The following is a 10,636-nucleotide window of genomic DNA, read 5'->3' on the forward strand; positions in this document are numbered from 1 at the left end:
GGGAAGATCCCACATGCCGTGGAGCAGCTAGGCCCGTGAGCCATGGCCGCTGAGCCTGCGCGTCCGGAGCCTGTGCTCCGCAACGGGAGAGGCCACAACAGTGAGAGGCCCGCGTACGGCAAAAAAAAAAAAAAAAAAAAAAAAAAAAAAATTATCTCTAACTTCAAATATCATATCACTTATATGTGGAATCTAAAAAAATTATACAAATGAACTCATTTACAAAACAGCAACAGTCTCACAGACAATAGAAAACAAACTTATGGTTACCAAAGGGGAAAGGAGTAGGAGGGATAAATTAGGAATTTGGGATTCACAGATACACAGTACTATATATAAAATAGGTAAACAACAAAGACCTACTCTACAGCACCGGGAACTATATTCAATATCTTGGAATAACCTATAATGGAAACGACTCTGAAAAATAACATATATACACGCACACACACACATATATGTAAAATAATCACTTTGCTGTACACCTGAAACACTGTAAATCAACTATACTTCAATTAAAAAAAAGAAAAAATTATCTCTAACTTAATGTACTAAGCAATTCAAACAAAATTATATTTATTGAGAATTAAGATTCAACTTGAAAATAGATTCTTGTGAAGACATGCCAGATTTTAAATTTTTTTCTAAAACAATATTGATACAGCCTAGTTTGCATCTAGATTAGATAATTTAAAAGACTTCTTAACCTATAATTTTCATCTTTATTAAATGAATTTGCATTTTTATGTTAAATCTAAAGCCCATGCCAAAATTTTTCCAATTCTAGGTATGCAATTAAATTTTTTTCATGAGTTTACATATAACTTTCATGGTAACAAAAACCATGAAATCTTTTCTGCTATCTAACACACACAGATACACAAAAGAAAGTGTTTATATTCAAAATTCCAGATTAATTCATCTAAGACCCTGATTACTCACTGAAAATATTAAAGAACATTATTTTTTCAATGTAATATATTACTTCAATACACTCTTCCAGTACATTAAAATTTTGTATTTTTTTAGTAAAATAAAAACAACTTTAAAACTTTAGGCCTCTACATGACTTTCCTTTAAATCACTTACAGTGTTGTTTTCAGAGGGCCCATGCACAGGCTCACTGGGAAAAACTGCATAGAGAACAGTCACATGAGAAAACATGGATAATTATCTATCTCGCCCTTTTGGTGTATGATCACTCTCTGACTGGGTTCCAGGCCCATTTAGAATGGACTGACTAAATAAAATTAATTTGTTAAATTAGGAACCACAGATACAACTTGAAAAAACATCTACTCTAATAAATGTGCATTGACAATATCTTAGTAATCTCTTCAGATGCATTATTCTAGAGTCCAAATGATTCTATGCTAGAATTGGTAACAGCACTTTTGTCTAAAGATCTTTAAGTGCTCTTCCAGCATTAACCCATTAATTTTCACACTTTCTCTGTGAGGCAGTCAGATGTAAATATGGTTAGTTTAATTTTCCACGTGAGAAAAACAAATCACCAAGAAATAAATTTGCTAAAAATCACACATGCAATGCCAACAGATGAAACTGAGCTCAAAGCCCAGAAACTCAACTGAATAAGCAGGAGGTGTTTTACACACTAGTGCACACAGAATGACCATCTCTATCACTATATTTACTAGACATATTCCCATATAATCGAGACTTTCCTCACATTCGCCCCTCCTGCTCCTCCTCTGCTGCTGATCCACCTTGGAAGTGAACTTCCTTTCCCACCTGAAACCCACCTGTTCCCAATCATTATGAAGTATACTATATCTGTTCAAAAGAACTGCTTGTGGGTAAGTGGGTTCAGACTATGCTTGGTACTATTTAACATAGCAAGACCCAACCAGTCTTTATTTACTTTTTTTTTTTAAAGGAAGACAACTTGGTTTGATAATGAATGGAGTTCAGAGTCTGACAAACTTGGGTATTAATCCAGCTCTGACACTCACTGTGAATTGAAACACATTACTTAACTCTTTGTACTCTTTGAGATTACTCTTTGAATCTCAGCTTCCTCATCTGTAATATGGCAACAGTTCTATTTCTTCATAAGTTTGTTAATATAATTATGTAAGATTATATAAAGCATGGGGATTATATAAAGTACCTGACACAGTGCTGTAATTTCATTAAAAATCCAGCAGTTCTCAGGAGAATTGAACAAATAGAATTATTTCAACAAAAATCTTTCTTTGGACTTATATGCTAAGAACTATAAAACATTAATAAAGGAAATTAAAGAGGATTCAAAGAATGGAAAGATGTCCCATGCTCTTGGACTGGAAGAATACTGCTAACATGGCAATACTACCCAAAGCAACCTACAGATTTAATGCGATCCCTATCAAATTACCCATGGCATTTTTCACAGAACTGGAACAAATAACCCAAAAATGTATATGGAACCATAAAAGACCCAGAATTGCCAAAGCAATTCTGAGGGGGAAAAAACAAAACAAAGCAGGAGGCATAACTCTCCCAGACTTCAGACAATACTACAAAGCTACAGTAATCAAAACAATGTGGTACTGGTATAAAAACAGACATACGAATCAATGGAGCAGAATACAGAGCTCAGAAATACACCCACACACCTATGGTCAATTAATCTTTGACAAAGGAGGCAAGAATATAAAATGAGGAAAAAAATCATCTCTTCAGCAAGTGGTGCTGGGAAAGTTGGAGAGCTGCATGTAAATCAGTAAAGTTAGAACACACCCTCACACCATACACAAAACTAAACTCAAAATGGCTTAACGACTTAAACAGAAGACATGACACCATAAACTCCCAGAAGAGAGCATAGGCAAAACATTCTCTGACATAAATCATACCAATGTTTTCTTAGGTCAGTCTTCCAAGGCAATAGAAATAAAAACAGAAATAAACAAATGGGACCTAATCAAACTCAAAAGCTTTTGCACAGCAAAGGAAACTATAGACAAAACGAAAAGTCCACCTATGGAATGGGAGAAAATATTTGCAAGCAATGCGACTGACAAGGGCTTAATTTCCAAAATACACAAACAGCTCATGTGGCTCAATACCAAAAAAACAAACAACCCAATCGAAAAATGAGCAGAAGACCTAAATAGACATTTCTCCAGGGAAGATACACAGATGGCCAGTAGACACATGAAAAGATGCTCAACGTCGCTAATTATTAAAGAAAGGCAAATCAAAACCACACTGAAATATCAACTCACACCAGTCAGAATGGCCATCATCAAAGTCTACCAACAATAAACGCTGGAGAGGGTGTGGAGAAAAGGGAACCCTCCTACACTGTTCATGGGAGTGTAAACTGGTGCAGCCAGTATGGAAAACGGTATGGAGGTTCCTTAAAAAACTAAAAATAGAGCTACCATATGACCCAGCAATCCCACTTCGGGGCATATATCCAGAGAAAAACATAGTTCAAAAAGATACATGCATCCCAATGTTCATTGCAGCGCTGTTTACAATAGCCAAGACATGGAAGCAACCTAAATGTCCATTGACAGATGAATGGATAAAGAAGATATGGTACATGTATACAGAGGAGTATTACTCAGCCATTAAAAAGAATGAAATAATGCCATTTACAGCAATATGGATGGACCTGGAGATTATCATATTTTTAAAAATGATACAAGTGAACTTATCTACAAAACAGAAACAGACTCACAGACTTAAGAGTTTGAACTTACTGTTACCAGGGGGGAAGGGTGGGGGGAGAGGGACAGATTGGGAGTTTGGGATTGACATGTACACACTACTATATTTTAAACAGATAACCAACAAGGACCTCTGTATAGCAAAGGGAACTCTGCTCAATATTCTGTAATAACCTAAATGAGAAAAGAATTTGAAAAAGAATAGATACATGTGTATGTATAACCGAATCACTTTGCTGTACATGTGAAATTAACACAACACTGTTAATTAACTTTGCTCCAATATAAAATAAATATTTTAAAAAGCCCAAGCTTTTGCATAGCAAAGGATACCAGTAAAACAAAAATACAACCTATGGAATAGGAGAAAATATTTGCAAATGATGTGACCGACATGGGAATAACCTCCAAGATATACAAACAGCTCATACAAATCAACAAAAAAAAACCAAACAAGGGACTCCCCTGGTGGTCCAGTCGGTAGGACTCCGCACTCCCAATGCAGGGGGCCCGGGTTCGATCCCTGGTCAGGGAACTAAGATCCCATAAGCCACAACTAAGTCCATGTACCGCAACTACTGAGCCTATTCGCTCTAGAGCCCACACACCACTAGACAAGCCTGTGCAAAAGAAAAATGAAAAACAAAAAAAACCCAATCAAAAACTGGGCAGAAGACCTAAAGAGACATTTCTCCAAAGAAGACATAAGGATGGGCAGTAGGCACATGAGATGCTCAATGACACTAATTATTAGAGAAATGCAAGTCAAAACTACAATGATGTACCACCTCACGAGGGTCAGAATGGCCATCAGTAAAAAGTCTACAAATAACAAATGCTAGAGAGGGTGTGGAGAAAGGGGAACTCACGTACACTGTTGGTGGGAATGTAAGTTGCTGCACCCACTATGGAAAAGAATATGTAGGTTCCTCAGAAAACTAATAATACAATTACCATATGATCCAGCAATTCCACTCCTGGGCATATATCCAGACAAAACTATAATTCAAAAAGATACATGCACCCCTATGTTCACAGCAGCACTATTCATAATAGCCAAGACATGGAAACAACCTAAATGTCCAACAAAAGATGAATGGATAAAAAAGATGTGGTACATATATACAATGGAATATGACTCAGCCATAAAAAAGAACAAAATAATATTTGCAGCAATATGGATGCAACTAGAGATTATCATACCAAATGAAGTATGTCAGATAGAGAAAGACAAACACCATATGATGTCACTTATATGTGGAATCTAAAATATGACACAAATGAACCTATCTACAAAACAGAAACAGACTCACAGACATAGAGAACAGACTTGTGGCTGCCAAGGGAGAGGGATTGGGGGAGGGATGCACTGGGAGTTTGGGATTAGTAGGTGCAAACTATTTAGAATGGATAAACAACAAGGTTCTACTGTATAGCACAGGGAACTATATCCAATCTCCTTAAACGATAATGGAAAAGAATATTAAAAAGAATGTATACATAAGTATAAACTGAGTCACTTCGCTCTATAGCAGAAATTAACATTGTAAATCAACTATATTTCAAAAAAAAAAACGAAAGGAAAAAATCCTTCTCTGGGTCATGATATTTTGCTAACTTATACTGTCCCAAATAATTAGATAATTACTTAGTTTTCCATTTTATATTCTTAATGTAGAACTTACTATATATAAGTCTATATACTTATCACTGTCATAACTTATTTCTGCTCATCTATCTATATAGAAGAAAAATGATTAGTTGTTATAACCATTCTGTACTGAGAAAAAATGCACAAGGCTGTCCTCTCCTCATCAGCTCAAACCCTTCCTGTTTCTATATGCCCTTATTTCACTGCTCCCACCTAACTAAATTCTCAGCCTGGTATAACCTACCAAAATTTAGGAATTTGAGGTAAGGATTCTGGTAAGGCATAAGGGCTGACTATGAGGAAAAATTTATGGATGGAATGACAAGACATAGTCACAGCATTTGAGAAGTGAAAGAGACCTTTGCAATAATTCACTGAATCTCCTTTTTCACCGAAGAGGAGACTAAATTATGCGCAAACCTAGAACTGAGGCTGTAGTCCATTACCTATTCAATTTCATCACTTGATATCTTTTCTTACTTCCTCACTACAAAGGCACATTAAAGACCTCTAGTATGCAAACATGATAAAGTGAAGTGAGGTGAGGTGGACAGACGTGAAGAGGGGGGAGGAGAGCTTAAAAAGAACACATGGCCTGGGCAACTCTCCATTTGAGTCCTGATAACTACCTGAAAACATACATCCTTCATTCTTATAAGTTCCCATGACTCCAGGACATCTTATTGTCTGGAACTCATTAAACCAACTAAGTTTCTAGTCCTCAGTCCCTAACCTGTGGGAGTTTTACATGCCAGGAGACTCTAGCTACCTTATGAGTCTAGCCCAAACAAACTAGTATTGCCCCTAGACTCCCCTCTGTCTCCTAAAGTTCCCTTTAGGGTACAAAATAACTGTTCCCCAGACAATTAAGGGAGAAACTGCCCATCTGCCCAATGAAAATGATATATCAAAAATGCAAACATTAATTCCAAGTGATTAATCTTCCAGGTCCATAATCCCTTATCCATAATTCCAAAATCCAAAAAGCTCTCAAAAAAGAAAAATATGTATAACTCATTTGGTGGCAAAACTTCATTTGACCATATTTTGTGGCAAAACCTAACCTAAGTTGATGTGAGGCTTTTTTAGTCTTGTTTTAGCACATTCCATGTGAATATTCACACATTTCACTGCAGAAACACTAATGTTTTTGACCATGTCTGCTGTGCTGCCCCCAAAGAGTATTATAAAGAGCATATGTACATTACTATTCTATAAACTCTAAAAAATTCTAAATTCTGAAATTCATCTGGTACCTAAGATTTCAGATTAGGCACCGTGGGCCTTATAAGAAATAGGCCTCTGGTCCTTCAGATTTTAAGACTTCAGCTTGATTCCTGGCCCCACCTTCTAGCTCAGTAACTGTGGATAAGTCATCTGGTTCTTACTAAGTTTGAGATACTTACAAGAGTTATTTTTGCAGAAGAATCAACAGAACTTCATGACCTACAGGTGACTAAAACATTAAAGGTGAGAAGTCAGGAGGAGAAGTAGGCCTGAGATGCAATCAATTACACATCTTTTGGCATTTGAGGCAATGTATGAAGATGCCCTCTAGCAGATGTACAGATAGACTGTAGTTCTAGTGGATGGATGCTGGAGTAAGAGCTACAGAGTTGAGGAAAACAGAACTAAAAACTGGACCTTTGAGACAGCAGCTAATTCCAGAGAACAAGTCCCAAGAAAAGTCCTAGAGAATGCCAGAGGGAAAGAAATCAGTCTTTAAAAGAAACAGAAATAACCATCCAAGAGACAGAAGGCCAAGGAACACAGCACCATAAAAGCCAAAGTAAAACAGAGGTTCCCAAAGGGGTTGATCAGAAAAATTAAACGCTGGGAAAAGATTATGGATTATGAGGTGTCTGAGCAAAGGGTAATCGTTTCGACTAGAAGGAAGCCACTAGAGATTTTGAAAGTGTGGTTTCAGTAAAGACTATAAGGGAATGTGTGATGCATGGTGAGAAAATGAAGGTAACAGATCAGGGCACTCATTTGAGAAAAAATATAAACAACTGTAGTAGTCAGCTAAGAAAAGGAAAATCAGAAAAGTAAATAATGGTAAACAATTCACGCATCTGAAAAATAAAATGGAATCTTTTCTGCTTTTTAGAATAATCTAAATAACATTTATCTCTTTAAAGCACAAACTTTATATTTATCAAGTGCTTGGAAAGTATCTAATTTATTACTCTGCTTTATAACTTTTATGAAGAGAAACAACTATATTTTGCAGATGGAGTAAAGGCAGGTTTAAGTACTTTCTTCATTATTATTTACTATTCCTAGTTAGTAAGTTTTCATTGATTACCTACCATATTCAGAAAGCTATACCAGTGCCATGCTTATTATAGTGCCTGGCATTATTCAGTGCTTAATAACTTTTTTAAACTGTGTTGAATTAGGAATATTTAAATTTAGTGTCACTATAAGCCCTCTGGAGTATCAGGTTCTTTCTTAGTTCAACCGTCTTGCAAATGGTAAGAAACAGATTTGAATATAACCACATATATACCAGAAAAAAAACCCTGAATATAAAGAATAAAGATCAAAGGACTTCCCTGGTGGTCCAGTGGTAAAGAATCCACCTTTGGGACTTCCCTGGTGGCACAGTGGTTAAGAATGTGCCTGCCAATGCAGGGGACATGGGTTCGATCCCTGGTCCGGGAAGATCCCACATGCCGTGGAGCAGCTAAGCCCATGTGCTACAACTACTGAGCCTGCGCTCTAGAGCCCACAAGCCACAACTACTGAGCCTGCGTGCCTAGAGTCCAAGCTCCACAATGAGAAGCCACCACAGTGAGAAGCCCGTGCACTGCAATAAAGAGTAGCCCCCACCTACCGCAACTAGAGAAAGCCCATGCGCGGCAACAAAGACCCAACGCATAAATAAATAGACAAATAAATAAATAAATTTATAAAAAGAATCCGCCTTCCAATGCAAGGGATGAGAGTTCGATCCCTGGTCGGGGAACTAAGATCCCACGTGCCACGGGGCAACTAGGCCCGCACACACAACTACTGAGCTCGCACACCTCAACAAGAGAGCCTGCGTGCCACAAACTACAGAGCCCACACGCTCTGGAACCCGCTCACCACTACAGAGCCCACACACCCTGGAGCCTGTGTGCCACAACTAGAGAGAGAAAACCCACATGCCACAAGAAAAGATCCCACGTGCCTCAACAAAGAGATCCCATGTGCCACAACTAAGACCCAACGCAGCCAAAAAAAATGAAGGAAGGGAGGGAGGGAGAATAAAGATCAAATTACAGTTCAGTAAGAATTACGAACATTAAATATTGACTCCACTGACTCACTAAATGCCCATTCATTTGAAACCTAAGAAAACAGGAGGAAAAAAAAGACCTGAAAAAACTAAGAATTTGAATATGCAATCTTATTAAAGAGCAATGGGGCATCTAATTATCTGAGGAATTGACAATTGTTTCAACTCATTTGCTATTTCAAAAAAAAATATGCTAAGATTTTAATAAACTTGTTTTCTTACACTTTTTATAAGTTACATCTCATAGTTTAAAACAGCAGGGTACCTGTACTCATACACAAGGACAAAACAATCAGGTTATTTCTAAAGAAAATATGGCCATTTAAAAATAGAATAAATAACTTGTTTTCTCCTATTATTACTCTAGGGTTTTTATATAGGGTTTTTTAGGTTAGTGCAACTGAGGCATTTTCTACCAAAGTACCATAAAAAGAATAAAACACTTACCCAGGAATTGGGGTAGGAAGGACATTAATAGCCGAAAAGGCTCTCCACAAGCTCAAGATGTATCTTAGAATTTTGTGTTAATTCAACATTCTACCCCACAATACAGTCATGTTTTTTAATATAAAATAGTGCTCTAAATTATTTACCACTTACATTACATTTCTCTTAATATTTGAGTAAAATCAACCCTCAAGGAAGATGCACCACAAATCCAATGGCTTCCCAACTTACTGGCCTCTCAGCCTGTTTTAGAACTATAGCTATAGGAGTTTAGGTAATGAGGGGAGGACACAATGTTTTCTGATCAAATGAATCTTTCAAGAGACAACATAGGGCTTCCCTGGTGGTGCAGTGGTTGAGAATCTGCCTGCCAATGCAGGGGACAAGGGTTCGAGCCCTGGTCTGGGAAGATCCCACATGCCGCGGAGCGACTGGGCCCGTGAGCCACAACTACTGAGCCTGCACGTCTGGAGCCTGTGCTCCGCAGCAGGAGAGGCCACGATAGTGAGAGGCCCGCACACCGTGATAAAGAGTGGCCCCCGCTCGCCGCAACTAGAGAAAGCCCTCGCACAGAAACGAGGACCCAACACAGCCAAAAATAAATAAATAAATTTATAAAAAAAAAAAAAAGAGACAACATACTACTGAGGATTGTTGAGGAGGGTGGAGTAAGGAGGCAACATAGAGAGTGAGTGGGCTAATGTAAATGTACTCCACTGAAGAGCCAAAACTTTCTAAACTTAATAGTAAAGAAGGATTCATATTCTTTTCATTATGTCCCATGAAATTAAATGCCACAAAATTATTTCAGTTTGCTTTCCTTCATTCACCTATTCCTTCATTCATCCATTCATTCATTCAACAAATATGTATTATGCCCCTTTCCATGCCAGACTGTGTCCTAGATACTAAAGATACGAAAACAAAACAGAAAATCCCTACCTTGAGGATCTCACAGTCTTGGGGTAAGGGATATGCAGTACAACAGAGTAAGAGCTATAAAAATAATTGTACACAGTGAGCACAGAGAGACCAACTCTTCCTAGGAGAGTTGCCAAAAAAAAGGAAACATCAAATTTTTAAGAAGAGGCAGAAATGTAGTACATTGAGAACCACAGATGAAATGAACTGAAAAAGACTTTGAGCTCATTTAGGCCAATGTCTCATCTTAAAAACAAAAAAACCCTGAGGCCCAGATTGGTAAATGATCCTGCCAAATGGGGTGGAGCTCATTAGAGGTGGTCTGAAGCCAGTGCTCACTGCACTTTAACAACTGCCAGCTCCGTCTTCAGCATTCTCTGGTTCATTTTCTAGCCTCTAGTCATTTTTTAAATCTTATATATAAAAATTTTATCCATCACAAAAACACTTAAATTTTTAACTTTAAGGTGATACAGTGCTTTTCCAGGAATATGTTTTTTCTTTAAAAAATTGTATTACAATTTTTTAATTTCACTGTCATGTAACCTATTGATCAAATTGAATAGCTTTTAACATTTTGGCACATGTACTTTACCTCTCCTTTTTTTCTTTCTTTGTTACCAAAAATTCTAAAGTAAATCCCTGACATGT

This window comes from Phocoena phocoena, chromosome 3 (assembly GCF_963924675.1).
Source record: "Phocoena phocoena chromosome 3, mPhoPho1.1, whole genome shotgun sequence".
Classification (NCBI taxonomy): Eukaryota; Metazoa; Chordata; class Mammalia; order Artiodactyla; family Phocoenidae; genus Phocoena; species Phocoena phocoena.